The 23,133-nt window shown below is 47.3% G+C and overlaps 1 protein-coding gene across 2 annotated transcripts in view; it reads right to left on the bottom strand.

The window, feature by feature from the left end:
* CRYZ (crystallin zeta) overlaps window positions 1-23,133 on the bottom strand; it is a 348,909-nt gene that overhangs the window by 90,938 nt on the left and 234,838 nt on the right. The gene's annotated exons all lie outside the window — the stretch shown is intronic.

The following is a 23,133-nucleotide window of genomic DNA, read 5'->3' as shown; positions in this document are numbered from 1 at the left end:
GGAACGGGGGAAAAGCATAGAGGAACATGTCCGTCCATCGGAAGGAGAATGCCTCCCCCCTGGAGCCCTCTTGAGGCCATCTGCTTGCGAATTGCTCGCATTTCTTGTTGTCTTTGGTCGCGAAGGCGTCCAGAGGGGGGTGACCCCATTTCTCGAACACTTTCCTCAGGTGAACTGTGTCCATTTCCACTCGTGTATCTGGGCCATGCTTCTGCTGAGGGAGTCTGCTTGGGAGTTCCTCACTCCTGGAAGGTGATGAGCCACGACAGAGATTTCGTGCTTTAATGCCCAATGCCATGTTTTCTGGGCTTCTATGGAAAGAGTTCTTGATCGCATCCCTCCTTGTTTCCTCAGATAAAACATGGCCGTTGTATTGTCGGTCAGTATTCGTACTCGCGAGCCCTTGATGTGTGGTAGGAATGCCTTCAAGGCCCATCGTACTGCTCTGAGCTCTAACACGTTTATGTGTAGGAGTGACTCCGTTGGAGACCAGCGACCTTGCGTTTGGAGAGCACCCATGTGAGCTCCCCATCCGGTTAGGGACGCATCCGTGACTATGGTTCACTGAAACTCCGGCTTCTGTAGGGGTATGCCGTTGTTCAGATTGTGGAAACTTTGCCACCACTGAGGGGTTCGAAGCAGCTTGTCGTCGTCGATGGTTATCTTGTCTGACCACGATCCTTGAGCCTGCGTCCATCGGTCCGCGAGGAATTCCTGGACTGGCCTCATGAATAGGCAACAGTTTTCCACCAGATGGATGCAGGATGCCATGGCCCCTAGGACCGAAACGTATTTTCTCACTGAGATCTTGGCGTTTCGCCGTAGTCGGCATGCTTGTTGATTGAGTCTTGAGGTTCTGTCGAGAGAAGGTTTCACTAGCCCTGACTGGGTCTCGAACTGTGCCCCCAGGAATACCAGCGATCTCGATGGCTGCAGAGAGGATTTTTCGAAGTTTATGGCGAATTCCAGCTGTTGTAGAAGCTGAATGGTGGCTTGTAAACTTGTGTTGGTCGACGCTGGGGAGGATCCCCTTACCAGCCAGTCGTCGAGGTATGGGTATACATGGTGGCCTTGCTTCCTTAGCCAGGCCGCTACTGGAGCCAGGCATTTCGTGAACGTTCTGGGGGAGGTCTTGAGCCCAAAAGGAAGAACCGTGAATTGGTAGTGAGTCCGCCCTATTACAAATCTTAGGAATTTCCTGTGTTTCCGACACATTGGAATATGGAAATACGCGTCCTGTAAATCCAGGGACGCTAGAAAATCCCCCTCTTGAACGGCGCGGATCACTTCCTGCAGAGTGAGCATCTTGAATTTTAGGCTCTTTAAAGACTTGTTGAGATCGCGTAAGTCTAAAATGGGACGCCATTTGCCGTTCGGCTTTTTTACAACGAAATATCTTGAGTAGACTCCTTGACCTCTCTGTGATGTTGGAACTAATTCTATCACGCCCTTTGCTAACATGACTGTTACCTCTTGTTGCAGTATCTTCAGATGGGAATGAGCGGTGAACGCAGGTGGAATTTGCGGAGGGCTGTGTTTGAATTGTAGAGAGTGTCCGTTTCTTATAGTATCCAGCACCCATTGATCCGTCGTTATTCGTTCCCATTCGTCGACATATGCTGAAACTCTTCCCCCCAGAACGGTGTGTTGTATGTCACTGCTGATCTTTATTTTGCTTGTCTCTCGACGACGACAGATATGATGGTCTTTTCCTGGAAGTCTGGAAGTTCCGGCGACGGTTTGCCGTTTGGGAGGCACGTCTGTATCCCTGGGAGGGGTAAGCTGATCTGCCAAAGGATCTGTCTCCAGATGCAGAGAATCTTGAATTACCTGAAGCCCCTCTAAAGGGACGAAAAGACTTGTAGTTTCTGCCACTCTGGAGAGCACCCAATGAACGTGCCGTGTCCGAGTCCTCTTTCATTCCCTTTAGGGCTTCGTCCACCTTCTCACCGAAAAGAAGGTCTCCCTCAAAGGGCATATCTAAAACTTTTTTATTTTACTTCTGGCCTGAAGTAGGTACACTTAAGCCATGACTGTTGACGTAACACAACCCCATTATTGACTTGTTTGAAGCCTGACTCAGCGAGGTCCACTGCGATGTTTATTGCGTGATTTGAGGCTTCCTCACCTTCTCGGACGAGTAACATCGCTGCCTTCCTATGCTCTTCCAGTAGATGATCAAGCAACGGAGCTAGCCTGTGCCACATCTCCCTATCGTATCTGGCAACAATTGCCAGAGAGTTTGCGGCCTTTACTGTGGTCGCTCCTACGGATAGCACTTTTTTGAAAAAGGCATCTTGGCGTCTCGCTTCGTTCTCAGGAGGAGTCGTGCACTTGTGCTGGGCCTTCGCCTTCCTCGCCGCTGCCGCCGACACCACCGAGTCTGGCGTTGGTTGGGAGGATAAACACTTGGGGGTAGACTCTGGAGCCTTAAACTTTTTTTCCAGGCGTCCTTTCACTGCCGGCTCTGAAAACGGGTGACACATTGTCTGCAACCCCTCCTTCCATACATGGTCTAGTATTGGTATCCAAAACACAGACCTCCTTCTCTTACCCATGTGGTCGAACAAAAAACAGTCCTTTTTCTGTTCTTCCTGGGACAAACCAAATTCTTTGCATGCCTTCTCCGTCATAGAATGGAATGACGCAATGTCGTCCGAGGGGACGGGTGAGCTGGGCTTCTAGGGGTTTCCAACTCCACCTCTGACTCCCAGGTTGGATCCCTGGAGGGGGATGATGAGATATCCGACATGGCTCCCCTGTCAGACTCCGAATCTGGCAGCTCACCTTCCTCTTGTGCCAGTGCTGAGATTGGCGTGCGTAGGTTGACGGGACGGGCCCGGCTCGTCGACGGGTGACTGTGGCAGGTTTGCCTGAGGTAGTCTCTGGTCCAACGACTAACAATGACTGAAGCGTGGACAGAATTTCCAACGACAAAACAGATTGAGGATTGAGGAGAGGGGCAGATACCGGTATAACGGATCCCCTCGTCGACGACTTGTCAGCCACTCGTAGCCCTAGGTCTGCTGGGCCAGCTATTCTCTCATTCTCGTCCTCCGAGGACAGCAACACTGCCTGTTCCTGTAGTAAAGTATCCGGGGGGATCGGATCAAAAACTTCAGGCCTCCAGGCCTCCTGTAGAACCCCTGTCGACGGGGCCATCGTCGACGTCGTTGTGACGGTGGATGCCACCTGCGTAAGTGGCAGGGTGGGGGCCGATGACTGGGCCGCCGTCGACGACGGTGACTTAGCAGGTGGTTTTGGCGGTCCCGCCTTTTCCACACTTGGCTTGCTTTTACTCGACTCTCGACTCGTGGTCGATCTACGATGATCGCCCGAGGAGGATTTCTTTTCATGCTTTTTTGATGAAGATGATTTCTTTGACGAGGAGTCTCTAGTTGAGTGACTTCCAGACGACTCTTTTTCCGTCAGTCGAGATTTCTTCGCCGGTGGTTCCGACAACGCGGGGGCGGGCCTCTTATACGGGGACGGCCTACGGAGCATGCGTAGGCGGGTCCTAAAAGGACGTAGATAGGACACAAACGTGTCTGAAGTTTTCCTATTGGAAAAGGCTATATATGTGTACCTAGGGGTCCCAGTCTGACGACGGGGAATATTCTAAGCATGTGAATCCATGAAAGATCCAATGCTGGAGAAATAGCTTTATTAAAGGTGTCTACTAGGGTGTCTGGGTCAGTATTGTTCTCCAGGCCATTGATAGTAGGCAGGAGGAGGGGGATGAGTTTTTCTGTAGCAATGTCTTTTTTACTTCTGGTGGGGAGTGGTGGTATCATTTTGATAATTTTAGGGCTGAGGAGGTCAAGTGTGGCAGTGAAATTTATTAGATAGTGGTCGGTCCATGGTTGAGGGATGATGTCAGTAATGACTATGTTGCAGTTAAGTTCAGACACCCAGTCAAGGGTTCTACCTTTAACATGTGTGGGAGTGAGGACTTTTTGGGTAAGGCCGTGGTCGTTTAGGATAGCTGTTATAGAGAGGGCATTTTTATTATCTGGCCCATTGAAGCCAATGTTAAAGTCGTCCAGCAACAGCGTTTGCGAGTGATTTTGGGTATTGTTAGCTATGAGGGTGGTAAGGTCATCTTCGAAGGTTCCCAAGGGACCTGGGGGCCTATAGATCAAGTGAATAGTTAGCGTGCGGTTATTAGAGAGTTGCAATTTTGCTGAGAGTACTTCGCAAGAAGCACAGGGAGGTGAGGTGGTGAGTCTGATAGGCAAAGTAGTTTTAGCGATGATGGCTAGGCCACCGCCTTTAGCATTGGGTCTATCTACTCTGTTGATCTGGTAATTGTCAGGTACGGCTAGCATCAGGGAGGGTCATGCTGCCTCGTGGAGCCAAGTTTCTGTTACGTCAAGGAGGTCGATGCTGTTGTTGTTTAGTATGTCAGCAATTTCAGTTGCATGGGCTACCATGGATCTGGCGTTGATAAGGGATCCAGTAAGTGATAAACTATTCTTAGGAATAGGATAGCTTGCAGATTTATCTGTGTGCTTGTTTTGACTCGGGTGTTTCTTTTTATGAAAGTGAGTGGGATTCGGGGTCGGAGTTGAGGGTTTCGTGGCTTGAGTTTGCTTATCCAAATGCGTCTGTATAGTTGGGGATCTAACAGTATTGTTTGCGCTATTTCTTTTGGGCTCATAAATGCAAGGTAGTCTTGCCCTAAGTCTCAGGTTTCTGTCTGTGGGGGGGCTAGTGCTGTAGGTAGCAAAGGCCATGATTTAGTTAGAAGGGTCAGGTTTCTACACATGGTAGTTAGAGTAGTTAAATGGTTCAAGTTACTTCCCTTACTTCGCTAGGATGTCTGGCTAGGGTGTCGCAATATAGATTGCGGGTGGCTAGTTATAGCCAGGGGTTCATCTATCCTGGATCATGATATTCAAGAATCACAATATGAACTAGAATGCATGACTTCAGAGTAGTTAGCAACGTGCAAGGCAGGCGACCCAAGGGTCTTAAATAGGTAACAGGATGCAGTGGCAAGCTACCAAGGGGTCTCAGATAGGTCACAGGGTGCAATGGTAGGCGACCAAAAGGGTCTCAAAAAGGTCACAGGGTATAGTTGTAGCAATGCAGCAGTCTAGGCAGTACTGGGTGAATGAGTGGGCACATTCATAGCAGAGGTACAAAAGGCAAAGCAGATACCAGGCTTGCAGCAAATGTGGGCATATCAGGCAAAGAGCAATGCAACATACATGGGGCACCAATCAGTAGTGAGGCACAGCAGGTTAGGTTATGCAAGTACACTACACTTACATCAAGTAATGAGCAGTGCAGAGTACACAAGGCACCATTCAAAAGTGTGGCACGTCAAACTGGCATTGCACCTCGAGCATTATCAGGCAGAAGAGCGATGTAGCATACATGTGGAGCACATCAGAATATGTGCGCAGCAGGTTTGGATAATGCAGGAGGTAGGCAGACTAACTCAAGAATCGCGCACATTAGTCTGAGGCAGGAGCAATAAGGGAGCATAGCAGGTAAAGCATAGGCAGTATGGCAGGTGTTAAACAGGGGTGCTGCAGGTGAGCACGTTGGTAGCAAACTGGGGGCGAGCACTATAGACGGTAAGGCGAGCGCTGTATCTCAGAGTCAATAAAGTACATTAAAGGTGGTGCAGGTAGCGTGGATTATCTTCCATTGCAGGTGGTCAAGCACTGCTGGTTGAGTTAGCTGGAGAGGCACTTGAGGCAAGATGAATTGCAGATGTTTTTGGGCATAAGGACGTCACCTGGCTGCGCTCTGTCAGCTCAGTCAGGGGGATGGCCTTCTCTCTGGGCCTTCCTCCCCGATACTCATTGATTTAGTTGTTTTTTACTGAGACGGTCCCCAAACTACGCTCTGCCACATCTACCTTCTACTGTTCCTAGGGAAACAGCAGCTCCACAGTCTACATCTGATCTTCCACTGTTTCTTCCTCTTCTCTCTTTTCGGAGTCTGATACTGTTCGCTACTGGTCTAACACTCACCCTATTTCCTCTTCTCTTGATATGGTTTCTTCTTCTTCCTTTATTCCTCATCTACTCCATTTCTGACTCCCCTCCTCAATACCTCCCTTTTTACCTCTGTTTTCCCTACTGGCTTTAAGCATGCAGAAATTCTTCCCATCTTGAAAAGGCCTTCTCTGGACCCTTCTCTTTCTTCACTCAGCCTCTACTTGTCTAAAGTACTTGAATGTGTAGTCTGCACCAAAGTCTCCACTTACCTGGATTACCCTCTCATCTCTCAATTTAGAAGATACTTTTGTCATTTTATATTTGTTGTGTACATGTTTAAATAAACTGTATTCACAAATAAAACAAAACCTAATTTATTTAGAAGTCTGGGTTTCTTCTTCACCATACCACTGAAACAGCTCTTCTCTGTGTAGCCAACGCGCTTCTCTCTGGTTGTCCTTCTAAACATTCAACAATCCTGATTCTTCTTGACCGGCCAGCTGCATTCATCAACACATTTGGTCATCCTACCCTTCTTTCCCATTTGCGTTTTTCCGGTTCAGTCCTTTAACGGTTTCACGCTTATCTTTCTAACCTTTCTTTGTCCTTCTCTTGGGCTGATAAACTGTCTTCTACTTGACATTATGGTAAACCTCATCTTATTTTACACATGCCTCTTATTATAAACTCCTTCAATCTATCTTGCTACTTCTGAGTCGATAATTCACAAATCATATATATATATATATATATATATATATATATATCTCACCGTAATCGTATTTCTGATGCTTGTATCTGCTTAGATAACATGCTGTGCATAGATTAGCGAGCAGTATTAGAAGAAGGAGGTGGGATGTGAGTAGGGTCCTGAGCAAACAGATGTCTTAGAATCGCTTGTCCCATTTCGGTATCAGTCTTGGAATGAGTGTCAATGCAGTAGTGCTGAGTAAAAGTGTGAATAGAGCTCCAAGTAGCTGCTTTGCAAATGGTGTCAAGGGGTACATTTGCAAAGAAAGCTAGAGTGGCCCAAATTCCTCTTGTAGAGTGGGCTCTAGGCGTAAAAGGCGAAGGACTGGTTCACGTGGAATTTTGAAATAAACTTAGGCGAGAACCTAGGGTGTGTACGTAGAACCAGTTTATCCTTATGAACAGTAAAGAAAGGATCCTGCACTGACAGAGCCTGAATTTCACCGACCCTTCTTATGGATGTAATGGCTACTAAGAAGGCAGTTTTATAGGTCAGGTCTTTGAGACTGGCTTTATGCATGGGTTCAAATGGTGGGCCCATGAGCTTAGCAAGCACCACATTAAGGTCCCAACCCGTGGTGGGTTAGAGATTGGAGGGTGGAGTCTCTTTACCCCTTCCATGAAGGCCTTCACCGCTGGTACTTTCCACCACGAAACCTTGCTGTGGGAAGTGGTGTAGGCAGATATCGCTGCCAGATGTACCTTGAGTGAGTTGAATACAAGGCCTGCGTCCAGCAGGTGGAGCATGTTGTTAGGGAGAATTCTCTTATAAGGCTAATTTCCCAAACCTAGTGAGTCCCCCAGCAGCTTTGCTGGATTTTTGGGGTTTGTTTTTTCTCCTGCTAAGAGTGAGACTCTTTTCCTCCCACTCTTAGGCATGATTTGAGTGTCTTTGACTCTGTGTGTGCTTATGGACTACGGGGTTTCCTTTCTACTCCATAGGGGATCATCTATTTTTTTTATGTGTGTGTTACACAGAACTCTCAGTGCAGTAACACAGGGGTGTCATAGTGACCCCCAAGCATAGACTCCATACCCTCGGACTGACTACTGTCTCCCAAAGCATGTAAAGTAAACCATTGACTTTACTAGTCCTAAATTGTGAACAGAACCAGTACATACCATCCTATTGTGGAAGTACTGGAAGGGGTTAATTATATTGCCCCTGGGTCTGTTCAAGAGGGCACTGTCCAGTACCCGTCGAGTTTCTGGCTGGTGGCAGTGGTTACCACGCAAAATATTCCACCACAATATTCTCTATGGGATTTTCCCATTGATTTTAAACGCACCACTTTTTGGTGCAATGTTAAAGATACCGCCGGTTTATTTATTTAATATGAAATCCCTGGTTGGGTCTTTTTGCCAGAACTCTTTTCTAAAATGGCGTTTGTGTCCGTCTCTGTAACTCTGACCAAGGTCGAGGCCTTTTTTCCACTATTTTGGCGGGCTTCTCCACAGAAGCCCTCCAAATGGTGCCACTATGTCTGGGTTCCACAGGAGAGGTGGAGGGGGGAATTGGCACCCTGGACTGAGTTGCCTCGGCAACCCAAGTCGCACTCTACTCTGATGGGCCCAGTGGTGAGCCGCCCGGCTCACCACTTAGCATGTGTGATTGACAGCTGGGCTGATGAATGGGGGTTTTTCTGCATACAAGCAGGGGCTTTGGGACTGGAACTTCAGAAGTCGCCACAGGAGCTAAGAATCCGAAGAGGGAAGAAGCTGAGCCATCTGCAACGACGACACCACCGGTGAAGCCCTGCTGCAACAACCTCACCACTTTCACGACGACAACAGAAGATCTTCTGCTGGACGAGTCTTCTTCCTCTGAACTGGTGGGACCAACCAGTTCGCCCTTTTCGCCTTCCAAAGACGTCTCTTGGTCGAATCGCCCGTGCCAAGCACCCCGGCAGCCGGATAGCCAAGCTTCACCACTTTGACCGCGAATAAAAGGAACGCTCCTTTCATTGACGAACTCCGCGGCTGGTTTCATCCCTGTGCAGTGCAACGACTCCACATTTCCTCCTCGACAAGATCCTCTCTCCCCCTGGTCGAAACAACGAACTGCAACCACTGCTAGGAACAACTGCCACCGCTGGAGCTTCCTCTCTGTTTAAGGTACTGTGTCCTGCCTGGCCTTCCTTTCTTCGGTTTGCCCAAGGTGACCCTTAAATCCTTGGCTTGCCAACTGGGTTGGCCCCAGACCTAACTTTACCTTCTTGAATCACCCCAACCTCTTTTGAACATTCTGCTAAGACTTTTTCGTGCATTTTTAACCGTGTGATCCTGGGCACATTTCGCTCTGCTCCCTTTAAAGTGGGCCTGGCCTATGAACTTTGGCTCTGCAGCATTTAATGCCTTTATTGTCTTGCTGAGACCTCCTAAAAGTGTTGGGACCTATTTTATTTCAATGCTCTGTCTTTTTCTCTCCCTTTAACTGAACTATTAGAGTGCCATCAGGTTATGGGCTCACCTCTGTTTAACAAATCGTGGTGTTGTAATTCTGACTTGTCTAATAGTTATTAAGGGAGGTGTGTATACTTTACCCGACTGTGTTTTAACTTGCTTTTGATTTACAGTGCTAGTATATTGCCTAAAGTGTGTTTTAAATAAATAATTATATACTTTTTATACAAAGCTCTGGTCAGTGTTTGTTTGCTCTAGTGTGTTTTTAGCCCTATTGCGTATACTCTATATACTGCCCTCCTCTTTTTTAGAGAAGTCTGACTGCTCAGCCACAGCTACCAGGTAAATCCGGGTGGTGCAGACTGCTACCAATTGGGTTCACTGCTTACACCTGTAGTCTTAATCTTTTTGCAGTGTTCCTCAAGGGAACTGCACAGGATTCTGCCTAACACATGTAGGTGACAATATTGGAAGGAGTACAATCAACTGGGTTGAATTGCTTATTCTGGCACCAGACAACAAATCTTTTCCATTTATCAAAGTAACAGTACCTTGTGTTCGGTTTCCTAGATTCCTTTAGGATATCCATCCATCTCTGTGGTAAATTGAGATGTCCAAACTCTATGACCTTAGGAGCCATGCTGCCGGGTTCATTGAGTTAGGCTGTGGGTGTACCGTTTGTCCTTGGTGCTGGGATAGTAGGTTGTGCCAGCACGGGAGTCTGATGGGTTCGCACACGGCTAGTTTGCGTAGGTGTGGGAACCACGGTTGCCTCGCCCACATGGGAGCAACTAGGATAAGTTTCGTTGATTCCCTGTACATCTTGTTGACCACCTTCCTCATAAGGGGGGTTGGTGGAAAAGCTTAGGCAAACATCCCTGACCAATCCATCCCTAGGGCGTTCCCCATGGAGTGTGGCTGTGGAAACCTGGATGCAAATCCTGTACATTGTTTTCGCTTGTGGCGAATAGGTCTGTAGTGGGGAAACCCCACCATGAGAAGATGTCTTCTACGACTTCTCTCTTTAGCGACCACTCATGTTCTTGTGGGAGAGGATCTCGACTCAAGGCGTCTGCTAGAGAATTGAGATCCCCTGGATCATGTTGCGATGAAAGGTAAATGTTCCGTCTGAGTGCCCATTTCCAAATTTTCTGGGCAAGCTTGGACAGATTTGGCGAACGAGTCCCTTCCTGCTTGTTTAGGTAGAACATTGCAGTTGTGCTGTCCGTTAGGATCTGCACTGACAGGTTTAACAGGTGGGGCTCGAACGCTTGAAGCGCTCTGAATACTGCCAGAAGTTCTAGCAGATTGATATGATTCTTGGCCACTGAGTGAGACCAGAGACCCTGCGCTGTGTAGTGAAGGAGGTGTACTCCCCACCCCGATAGGGATGCGTCTGTAGTGACTACAGCTTGAACCTCTGGATCGTAAAAGGCTTTCCCCCTTGACAGATTCTCTCTTGTCAACCCGTGAAGACTTTGTACTAGTGTTGGAGAAACGACCAGTAGATCGTCCCACTGACCACTTGCCTGAGACCACTGTTTGCCAACCATTCTTGCATGGGACGCATGCGCAGGCGCGCGTGGGGACCATGTAAATACATGACCCCATCATGCCTAGCAAACGCATCGTTTTGCATACCGTTATCTGGCGACCGGACTGATCTTGAGGAATCTGCAGTAGTATGTTCCGAATTCTTTCCTCTGATGGAAAGGCCAACTCTTGAGTGTTTAGTACAGCTCCTAGGAACTGTTTGGAGGTGCTTGGTTTTTTTTTCTCTTCTCGTTTATGGAGAAACACAATTCGAAGACGAGGTCGATCGTTCTTTGAATGTTTGAACTGCAAATTGCTGGGGTCTCCCCCGTGATGAGCCAGTCGTCCAGGTAAGGATACACTGGGATTGCCTCCCTGCGTCGGTGTGCCGCCACCACTGTCAGAACCTTGGTGAATACCCTTGGAGCTGAGGCTATACCGAAGGGCAGCACCTTGAACTGGTAGTGCAGACTGTCCACCTTGAAGCGCAAGAATCTTCTGTGCGCTGGGAACATGGAAATATGAAAATAGGCATCTTTCATGTCCAGTGTTGCCATGTAATCCCCCTTTTTTAGGAGGGGGATTACCTCTTGGAGAGTAGTCATGCGAAATTTTTGGGGCTTGACATACTTGTTTGCAGGGCGTAAGTCTAAGACTGGGCGCATTGTTAGATCTTTTTTTGGCACAAGGAAGTAAGTTGAATAAATACCCTTGTTTACCTGTTTTCCCGGGAAGAGTTTGATCGCGTCCTTTTCTAGAAGATTGACGATCTCCTCAAGGAGGATCTTCTGGTGGTCTAGGGAATGTACCTTTTGTCGCGGAGGGTGGTTTCGGGGACACTCATGCAGTTCTATGCAGTATCATGCGGACACTGTGGACAGCACCCATCTGTCTGATGTGATCCCTTCCCAAGCTTGGGTGAAGTTGGTAATGCGTCCTCCTACTGGAGATGCGTGGGAAGGGACCCTGATCTCGGCATCACTACTTTGGGGGAGGCGTGCTGCCTCTGCTGGGGCGGCCTCTACCCTTACCATGACCCCTTTTGTTACCCCTGTTGTAACTCTGGGTAGACTGCTGGTTATTACCCCATGGTGTGCTCTGCCCCTGAGAATAGTTGGAGCCTCTGAGAATTTTGGCCGCGTGGGCAACGAAAATTGCCATTCCCTCTTTGATTAGGGGGGTTTGTTGGTCAACTGTCCCAGGGACTTTAGAGTCTCATACTCATCTTTGGCATTTTTTAAAGCGTCCTCTACCGCATGGCAAACAGTAGATCAAGCTCCACCGGCTTGTCTATTAAGGATGCTTGTGTCTCGGGTTCAAACCCTGACTGCCTTAACCAAGCAGGCCTTCTAATAACAGTGCTCTCTGCTATTAGCCTGCCGGCATTATCCACGGAATCAAAGGTTGCCTTAAGGATGCAACCAGACACAGCCCTCCCCTCCGACGCAACCTGTGCCAACTGACTCTTTAAAGGTTCCGGGGCGAAGTCGATGAGTGCAGCCACTTGTTCCCATTGGTGGCAGTTGTAACTAGCCAGCAGAGTGGTGGAGTTGGCAATCCTTGCCTGGTAGGCGGAAGTGGTGGCTACCTTCCTTCCCAACCCGTAGATCTTTTTGCTCTCCTTGTCAGGGGGAGCCTCAGACGATGATAGGGGCGTTCCCGCCCTCTTTCGGGTATTTGTGACTACCAGGGAGTCCGGTTTCAGTTGCCCCCTTATATACAGCGGGTCTGACTGGGCTGCCCTGAACAACTTTTCGATCCTGGGGTTTATTGCCCTGGTGAGGTTGGGATTAAGAAGGGAAGGATCAATCCTCCTTTGTATAGATTTGAGAATAGGGATGGCCTGGGCAATGGGTCTCTTTTCTCCCATTAATTCCTCTGCGAAGTCCCTTTCCTCCTGTGCTCCCTGCGTATCTATGCGGAAGTGTTCTGCCGCTTTGGATAAAACCTCGTTTAGTAGAGGTTGATTGTCTACTGGAGAGTCGGTAACCGGAGGTTCCTGGACTACTGGGGAGTCTACTCTGTAGACTTCTGGGTTATCTTCGTCCTCGTCATCCCCATAGTAGTCCGCCCCAGTTGGGTCATCCAACGCTGCCAATTCTGGATCCTCATCTTGTAGTGGATCCTCTTATACTGAGAGTATGGCTGTATGTAAAAAGGGTCAGAAGACAGACTTTGTGTTGCCTCAACTCAAGGTTTTTTACCAGGGGGTTGCGGGTCCCTAGACCCTGAGGGAGTAGCCCCATCCGGGGTATACGAGAGGAAGTGCTCTGGATTCTTGGAATAGAAGTCTGCTAGGGATGACATTCTGGACATAACTCTGTCTATGTCCTCACTGGACCATTGTTTAGAGCTGGGAATTACCCTTTCTTGGGGGCGTTTCTCTGCAATCTCTTGACTGGACCTATGGGCTTGTGCAGGGGTCTTAGAATGTTTAACAGAGGACTTGGAGCTGTCCTTAGGTATCTGTGGTGTAGAAGAAGGTTGGAAAGGATTCTTCTGCTGTTTTCCCCCCTCCCCGTGAGTGGAAGAGTGTTTCCCTGGGGTTTTCACCTTTTCCGAGCTTTTCGACGTCTGGCGTCGAGATTCGGTGGTAGTGTCCCCTTCTGTAGATTGAGTATGTCGGGACACGGGCGTAGGCGTCGAGCGGTCTGCTGACGCAGACTCCTGGAGTGTGGCCTGTGGATGGAGGTTGGCTTAAACTTCGGACGATCGAACCTCCATTACTTTAGTAAGTGAGGCACTCTTGGCAACTGTGGATGGATGCCTGGTGTCATGGGGCGATCTTGATTGAGAACGCCCAGAGGACACCGATTCAGTGGACCGTTCTCTGTGTGCTTCTTTCCTAGAACTCGACGTGCGCGTCGAGTCTCGGTTGGACTTCGAGTGCTTAGGGGAAGTGGTGTGGGTAGCGCTCGTGTTGCTGGGTGTTTTCCCAATAGCTGCCCTGCCGGACAACCTTCCGAGGTCGGGGACTTGCGCTTGGCTGTCTTTCGACGCCACGTTGCCCTCGCCGTCCGATAGTACAGCGTCACTGCCATCACAGAAGGCGCCCTCCGCTTCCATGGCCTCTCGTTGCCTGGTGTGGTGGGCCCAACGTTTGATCGAACGGTCCTTTAAAGTTTTAGCCTTGAACCGGCTACACGCTCTGCAATTCGTCTCGGGGTGGTCCCTCGGCAGGCAGAGGTTACAGGTGGCGTGTCTGTCAACCCAAGGGTACTTGCGGCTGTACTTGTGGCAAAATTGGAACGGGGTACCCTCCATACGCACCCTGTGGCAGCGGGCTAGTGTGTAGGAATATATATATGAAAATATATGTGAGTGAAGAGTATGTGCCACCCCCCACTCTCCCTACTTGTACAGGGCCGAGGCCCAAAGTCTGTTGTGTAGTTCGACGGCAGTTTTCTTCTCATGGGTATTGAAGAAAACGGGGAAATATATATTTAGCAAATTATGGCTAAAGCCAGGGAACTCCGCGGGATGCTTCTGACAAGTATGGCGGAGAAAAACAATCTGAGGGTCCTACATGCGTGAGGGATCATGGGTACAGTGGACGTCACACTAGGGATAGTATTACTGGCACGCCTTGTGTCGATGCCCATTTTCGAAAAACAAACTGTAATCCTCTGCAGCTTCCACTAGATGTCAGCCTATGCACAGCATGTGATCTAAGCAGATTCCACAGCCTCAGAAATATATATTATATATATATATAACATGGCCACGGTAGTTATGGTTAAGTTGCTGTTTCCATAGGAAGAGCACTTTTTGGGCGGCTCATAACTTCGCTCTCCCTGGACGAATCCTCACCAAACTTTGCAAAAAAAAGTATCTCTCCCTCCCCCAAAACCCCCGCTCATGCCCCGTGTGTGTCTCCCCCCCGCCCACCCCCCGCTCATGCCCCGTGTGTGTCTCTCCGCTTCCCCCCCAGCTCCCGCTCATGCCCCGTGTCTGTCTCATGTTGCCCCCCACCCCCCCGCTCATGCCCCGTATCTATCTCCTGTTCCCCCTACCCGCTCATGCCCCGTGTCGCTCTTGTTGCTCCCCACCCCCGCTCATGTCCCATGTCTGTTCTCCCCACCCCCCGCTCATGCCCAGTGTCCCAGTCTCCTGTTCCCCCCACCCCCCGCTCATGCCCCGTGTCCCCGTCTCCTGTTCCCCCCACCCCCCGCTCATGCCCCGTGTCCCCATCTCCTGTTGCCCCCCACCCCTGCTCATGCCCCGTGTCCCTGGTTGCCCCCCACCCCCCGCTCACGCCCCCTGTCTGTCTCCTGTTCTCCCCACCCCCCGCTCATGCTCCGTGTCTGTCTCCAGTTCCCCCCACCCCCCGCTCATGCCCCGTGTCTGTCTCCCGTTACCCCCCACCCCCCACTCATGCCCCGTGTCTGTCTCTTGTACCCCTCCACCCCCCGCTCATGCCCCGTGTCTCTCTCCAGTTGCCCCCACCCGCTCATGCCCCGTGTCTCTCTCCTGTACCCCCCACCCCCGCTCATGCCCTGTGTCTCTCTCCTGTTGCCCCCCACTCCCCCGCTCATGCCCCATGTCTTTCTGTTCCCCCCACCCCCCGCTCATGCCCCGTGTCTGTCTCCGGTTGCCCCCACCCATGCCCCGTGTCTGTCTCCTGTTCTCCCCACCCTCCGCTCATGCCCCGTGTCTGTCTCCTGTTGACCCCACCCCCAGCTCATACCCTGTGTCTCCCTCGTGTTCCCCCCACCGCTCATGCCCCATGTTTCCTTCCTTTTCCCCCCACCCCCTGCTCATGCCCCGCTTGTACCCTGTTCCCTCTCAACCCCCGCTCATGCCCATGTGTCTCCCCTGTTCCCCCCCAGGGGCAGGCGCCCCGGTGTAGGAAAGAAAATCTTTTTTTTTTTTAACCACCCGGTGTTCCCACTTTGTGGACATAAGATGTTAGTGGTCTTCATCTATTGAAAAGGATGTTATGGTGATGTTGCACTAATAAAAACCTTTAAAATTTAGTTAAAAAAAAAAAATGTTACAGGGACGTTATGGTTAAGTTGCACTAATAAAAACCTATGAAATTCAATGAAAAAAACGTTGTCAAAGGGACGTTATGGTTCCAAGTAAAACCGAAAAACCCTTGAAATTCGCCAGTTATGGTAAGCTAAGCAACCATAACTCGCGCCACCACCGTGCACTGCTAAAACTAACACCCAGGACATCAAAGATGACATCACATGTCTGGTTCACTCTTTTTTCTTTTGCTGACATATCTAGGCCACATGGTTTTCTTCAGTAACAGTCAGAAACTAAAAATGTTATTTTATTTGTAGACGGATCCTTCAAGTAGGTTCTTAAAGTAATTGTCTTAGAGTCCAGTCACATCATATGAAACATACGGGAAGACACAAGCTTGAAAGACAGCAATCCTTTTTGTGCATAAAGATAATCAATTGATTTATGAGCACTTTGATAGTTCTGTTTTTTTTAATGGCTGTACTTTCCCTGTATATGGTCATATTTGTATGCATTGTACTCACACTACTTTCCTTAGGGTCCAATCACATCAAGTGATACATATACCTAGGGTAAATAGCAGCTTTGAAACAGAGCAATCATTTATTTGCATGAAAATAATCAGTTAAATTATGAATTGTTTCTGCTACTACTTGTGCTTTTTTGCTAACTTCACTTTCCCTGTATATACCCATATTGGTATGTGTTCTTGTGTCTTTGTGTTTTGTCTATAGTAATGCAAATATGTAATACATGTGTTTTATTAGCTACCTATTACATATTTCACAGTACACAAAAATCTATTAAGAAAACAATTATCATTTCATTATTCAACATATTAACATTACGAATATTATACCTTCATCTTGTACACTGCACACAATGTTATGTTTCTGTATGAGTAGCTTAGTATACTAGATAGAACCCCATAATAGAATGCTATTTATATCAATGCATCGTTCAATGCACTAATTAGGGTATGATATTTATTGCAATGATCCTTGACACTTGTTTCACAACATTATAATAAGAATCCCTTGTACAGACTTTTCATGAAAGGTAAATGCACATGTGATGTCATCAGTGATGTGATCAATGACATTTGTGATGTCATCTTTGATGTCCTGGGTGTTAGTCTTAGCAGTGCACGGTGGTGGCGCGAGTTATGGTTGCTTAGCTTACCATAACTGGCGAATTTCAAGGGTTTTTCGGTTTTACTTGGAACCATAACGTCCCTTTGACAAAGTTTTTTCACTGAATATATATATGTATATACATATGTGTCCTTACCGGTTTTAACTATTCCAACTCCTCTACCAACATCTCTTTTTCCACCCACTGCTATTTCTCTCATGATCTGCTCGCAACCTTGGAGTAATTTTCAACTGCACCCTTCACTACACATCTCTAGCATCTCTCGATTACGCCGTTTCCAACTTCATGACATCCACAAAGCTCTTCCTTTTCTTTCTTGCTACCAAACTTATCTCAACACGTCTCAACTACTGTTCTGCTCTATTAATAGCCCATCAACTTGCTCCTTTCTGCTTTTGCTCCAACTCTGCCATTGATAGGCTCCTCAGTCTCTCTACTCCTACGTCTATTTCTTTTTCCATTGGGTCCATCTACTGGCTTCCCATCGAATCCTGCCTTCTTTTATATTTTCTATGCATGGTCTTTAAATGCATTCATAACTTGGCTCCATCTCATATGTCCTCTCGTCTAAATCAATGTTCCAGCTCATATCATATGTTCTCAGATTCTTTCTCCCGTCAGTTCCTAAACCTCGCTGTGCGCAATCGCTTTTCTGCTCACTTTCATTTCTCGCACCTAAACATTGAACTCCGATCCCCTTACTTTTCTTCATTTTGCTCTAGTCGTAAAGCTCATCTGCACTCCTGTTATAATTGATGTGTTGCATGGATTTGTGTTAGGATTCTCTCACAATATTGTACTGCTCAGTCTTTGCATAACGCGTTGGTGAAAGCGCTTTATACTTTACTCAGTCAAACACAAACACAATCCACAGCCTCTGGATTTGGGTGTCTGTGTTTTGAAACACTTCTGTGCTGCGTGTGGGAAGGGTACAGCATAAAGGCATTAGCACAGACACTTGATCTTTCGAGAATGCCACACCCACAGGATGCAGTCTTTTCCTACATTTGTTTGCACGTAGATTTAAAAAGAAAATGTGGTCCTCTGTGCTTTCACCGTAACCATAGTGCTTTGGCATACAGCGCTTAATAGATATAAAATAAATATGAATGCAAAATGTGATTTATACATTTACTCACATTGAGAATGGGGGGAGACTTAATTTATTGCCAAATAAGAGAAAATCTGACAGGAAAAGCAGAAGATTGGCTTCTCCGTAACATAGATATCAGTAACAGCGTTTGGAGTCGGATCATCCCATAGGCTTTCTCATCAGGTCTGCTCGGTCAGGGCTATGTTTTGACCATGAGGAAGATGGTCAGGTTTGACTTTCCTGCATTTTATTGGACCATCATGTGCTCACTTAAAACATTCTTGTGGTCATTCCTTAGGCCCCGCCACTGTATTCATGCTTTCACATTTAGAAGCAATTGTATAGGGGGATTACAACAAATACTTAAATAAAATGATTAGTATCCTCGACACCCCCCTCCCTTGTGCACATCAATGACAATTGACATGAAGTGTCCCACCAAGTTACCTTCCAATGAGGGCTTATAAGACTGCATTCAAATACACCCTTAGTAAAGACAGTTTTCCCAGAGCTACAGAATGCTTTACAGGACAGCTATTTTTATTCCTTTTACTAAAGAAGGTCAAGGCTTCAACCTTTGTATTTGTAAAAGCCCAATGTTGACCATTGGTACCCCACTCGGCTCTTGGTAGGTCAAGAGGGGTCCGTGGTAGGTCCCGCATTACTCTGCTATCCGCTGGTTTTGTTTTATTGCTTATAGTGTGGACTTTCATCAAGAGCAGCAGAGTTCTTTAACTGGGAGGTTACCAACTCTAGGCTTGGCATTTCTTTAAATAAAAAATAAAAACATCTTTGTGTTTCATTACTGAGCATACAGAGCAAGTAATACCTTGCAAATCTCCGCTGAAGTTACAAACTTTGTCAACTAAACCCTGCGACTTAAAGATGCCTGTGCGCCATTTCATAACGTTGTTCTCTAACACATTTTACTGCATACGGATTTCATGTGTACCTTACTACCAATATATAAACAGTTAAATATTATGATTTTGTCACTTTGGACACACAGCTTATATTTTATCCAGATAGTTGCTGCTGATCACAAATAAACATTGGCGTGTTCTCGAGCCGAGTTGCTTCCAATGATTACAAGAAGGCATTATATTGTTGGGGAAATTGACAGAAATAAAAAACGTGTACCATACAGAGTAAAATGCATCATCGTGTGCCCCCCGTTGGTGTGCAGCACTACGATTTTCACTTTCTTCTGTTGCCCACCCGGTCAACTCCTTCAGCCATAATTCGAAGGCAGGAGCCCCCTTGTATTTCCAATGCCGTACTATCAATCGCTTCAATAGTACAATGCCACGATTTATTTAGTGGTTAGTTTGCCTTTTCTGCACCTGGGTACCATTAACAGCCACTACTTCGGGGACATTTCCCAGCTGGTTATTTTGGTGCGATATTCCAGTACCTTGCACCAGAGTTCTCAAATGGTTCTGCATTCCCATACAATTTGTAGACAGTGTGTGTTTGGGTGCAGGCATCTGGGACACGCAGTGCTCAACTCTGGGGCAAACATGTGGACTAGATATAGGGACATATACATCCTTTGCAAGTACTTGAAGTGTACCGGTTTAAAACGTGCATTTATTAATGCATCTGAGCGCACATTCTTGCCCATCAAGTTCCGATACAATTTCGCCTAAACCTGATTCCAACTTCTCTGCTTTTACGTTCCACTTCACTAATTTTCGGCTTGAGTGCTTGACATACCACGTATATCCTTTTGACACCCCTCCGTAGCCCTTCAAGCGCAATGACTGCATTGTGTCTTGGCGGTATAGCAGAAAACCAGCTCGGGTCCTTCTCACAGTTGCCAGGGTCGCTGCATAAATCAATAATGGCAGTGCTTTGCAATCTCTACATAGGGATTCCATGGTTTCACATCCTTTTCTGACCCAGGATTCTCCAACGGATGCAGGTAGGGAGCCTTAAAACAAGCAGTTTGCTCGCAATGGAATGTCCTCTGAAAATAGCGAGGCAGAGGATTGGTTTGGTGCCAAAGTGGACCAAACACTGTATGGTTCTTACTGGAATCGGAAGTCTTGCAGCTGTGCTGTCAGCTGCCCATAGAACATTGAGCAACGCATCTGGTAATGCTACATTACAAATCAATTATTCCAGTAGATCTAAAGAGGCTTCATCCCACCACTCAATTACATGTTGCAGTTGAGCCACGCGGTAGTAGCCAAACAAGTCAGTCGCACCCAGCCTGCCAAGAGTAGGGCAACTATAACTCACTCAAGGCTATGAAGTTATTGTCGCACCCTTCTAGAATAATTGATGAAGAAGACTATCAAGAGCTATAAACAATGTTTCGGCATCTTTGTGAGATAACGTGAAACAAGTGCAAGAATTTGGGGAGTATTAACATTTTAGACTCCGATAGCCTCCCTATTAGCCTAGAAATCTACTGTCTTCAAAAATGTAGTGCATAGTGGTTACACGTGGTCCTGGTATACCCAGCAAAAGCACTATTCATCACTACCCCAAGGTATTTAAAGGGTCCAGTAGTCACTTGTAATGACAACACATCCAGCCCCTTTGCAGTGCAGCCTTTCAGTGGATACAGTATAGACTTCTGGCAATTCATTTGGAGTCCTGCCACAAGGCCAAATAACTGCATCTCTTCTGGGACAGGGACCGCTTGTTCCCTAGCATATAACACGTCATCAACATAAAGGGACGCCACATGCAGAAACCCTGCAACAAGTAACTTTGTCTGCGAAGGTTCTTCTCAATCTGCATGCAAGGGGTTGGACTATCAGTGGAAATATCAATGGCGATAGCATGTACCTTTGCTTGGTGCCCCTTCCAATCTGAAAGGATTCGGTTAGTCTTGACCCTTGCCATTACTGTTATACAACAATTGCAGCCACTTCAGGAACTGAGGTCTGAAGCCAAATTGTACCAATGATAAAATGCATATATTCTTAAACCACTTCTTAAACTACTAAGTCGAAGGCCTTCTCTGCATCCAGACTTGCAACCCCAGGTCAGAACCAGAAAAAGCCTCTGCAGATGTCATACAGTATTGCTGCCAGGGATAAAGCCAGCTTGATTCTCTGACCAAACCAGCAATAACGCCCGCTAGTCTTCAAGACTTTGCTGAGTATTTATTATTTTTTTCGACGTATTTGTATTGGCATTTTAAATGTAGTGACGCCCGCTACTCCTGGAGTATGCAATTCTGTGCCAAAAATGAGCCCTCCCCCAAAACAAAAATATGTTACTGTCCATGTGCTCAAAAGGGAGTACAGTCATTTGCTTGAAGCAGCTACCATCAATATTTCGGGTTAAGGAAGAACAGTTCCATCTGCCATGTTGCCTCTCATCCTAGGACCATTCCAGTGTTGTCAGAGATCAGTTTCGTCAACACTCTAGGAGCCATCTAGGTTGCCACCCCTCTGCTAGACAATGAGAATGCAGAGTAATACAACTGGCCTTTCTACCTGCATCTCAGCTTTTCGGCTTTGTTAGGTGGGTTTCCTGTAGCATCGCTATTTTCACTTGTTTAGTGCACAGTTAAGCCCCCACTTATTTTATTAACCACATTGTTAATGCCCCTCAAGCTTCATGTTATTAAATCAATTCTGCAAGTCATTCATCATCTGATTGCATCTACTGTGCCATGGATGTCTTACCAAAAACATGTTCTTGCATTGCAACAAACAACCCAAGATTAATTGCATCCTGGAACCCTATCCCAATTTGAGTACTCCTACCCCGACCTGAGGCGCAGCGATAACTGCAGCTGCTCCTCAAGAGTAGTTGGAGCAGTGCAATCCCACCCCTCCAAAAGAGTATAACTTTAACCTACTTCCTCTTCATATACTGTGGTGCAAGGAGCCTGAAAGCACACCGGATGAAAAACATAGATGTGTCCTGCACCAGTTAAGGGCATGCCAATGGTACATCTACCAAAATCAGACCACTGCTCCTCCTCCTATTTGTACTGTTAATAAAAAAAAAGCTTACATAGGACTCAAAACAATTGACACTGTGGCAATGTTGTGGATCTGTTCAGTAATATGCCACATCTAATCATTAGTTGTTAGAATCAATGTCGCTTGTGAGCGGAATATCCATGCAAGTCAACACATTTTCAGGGCTGTTAAACAACTGTTTGCTGTCAATGATAAACCTTAAACCTTAACCGAGCTGACAGGAGTAGCACATCCTGTATCCTCCGTTGCCGCACTATTGCCATGACACCTAATGTCTGCTGCTGTTTCTGGGAGGCTATATCGTAATCTGGGTAAAAAGATAGGCGAGTCCCCATTGTGAAGAATGTCTCCTTTTTCATGTGCCGCCATGATGAGCTGGACCTCATATCTTGATATCCTAGCACTTTAAAGATGAGCATACAAGGCGGCGGCCAAGGCACTGGACGCTGCGACAGGGATCAGTGCTCTGCCCATTATCACATTCTTGAGGTATTCCACCTCTGGGAAGAGTGAGGGAACAAAGCCCTCTATGAAGCCCTTTTCCATATTTTTAGCCAAACCCAGCAGACGCACATTATTGCGATGCAAGCTATCCCCCTATTCTGTTGACTTCTTAACTGTGGCGAGGTCCATGGAATTCATGGTACATTGTCTTAAGCAGAGGTTCTGCATTCGTTTTCCATCCTGCACTCCCACAACTTGTCCATGTCTTGCCCTGCAACTTGTCCAGGTCCAATGCTGTGTTGCCTAAACTAGTTTATTTGCACAGATAGCTGCTTGCTCCCTTCTAGTATTAAGCTACGGAGATCATGGTTTGGGATTGCCACCTTCACCCGAGACAACCACGCCTCCAGGTCCTCACGGAGAGCCCTTTGGATGTAAAGCTATGTACAATTGTCTTTGGCCTGTATGAGCACAGTCTCGCATGCCTGCTTGTGCAGTTTCTTAATGTATGATGTGGTAGCCACGTAATCGTCTATACCTCCTGTGTTGTGCAGGTCCAGCCATTATAGGCAATATTACTATACTTCGCTCTCCTGTACTTGCTTTGAACTGTATATTGGAGCAACTGCAAGTTTTACTGTATTCCAATAGGACTGTGGACCGGCTGCATCCAAGCACAGTGAGCAATCTAGACTTTTAGCATGCCTAGCGGCAGGGCCACACAATGCTTACTCACCTGTGAACTGGCACCCACAGGCCCCGGAGTGCCACCACTAGTGCCTGGAATCATTGCCCTCTGAGAAGCACCACAGAGCTGCGTTCCGTGGGACACAGCAAGGGCCCCCAGGAGGCATCAGCAAATATGCATGGCTCAGTG

Source organism: Ambystoma mexicanum, chromosome 1q (assembly GCF_040938575.1).
Source record: "Ambystoma mexicanum isolate Mex_15411 chromosome 1q, UKY_AmexF1_1, whole genome shotgun sequence".
Taxonomy (NCBI): domain Eukaryota; kingdom Metazoa; phylum Chordata; class Amphibia; order Caudata; family Ambystomatidae; genus Ambystoma; species Ambystoma mexicanum.
The sequence above is the reverse complement of the archived record's forward strand: the minus strand, read 5'-3'. Positions and strand labels throughout refer to the sequence as shown.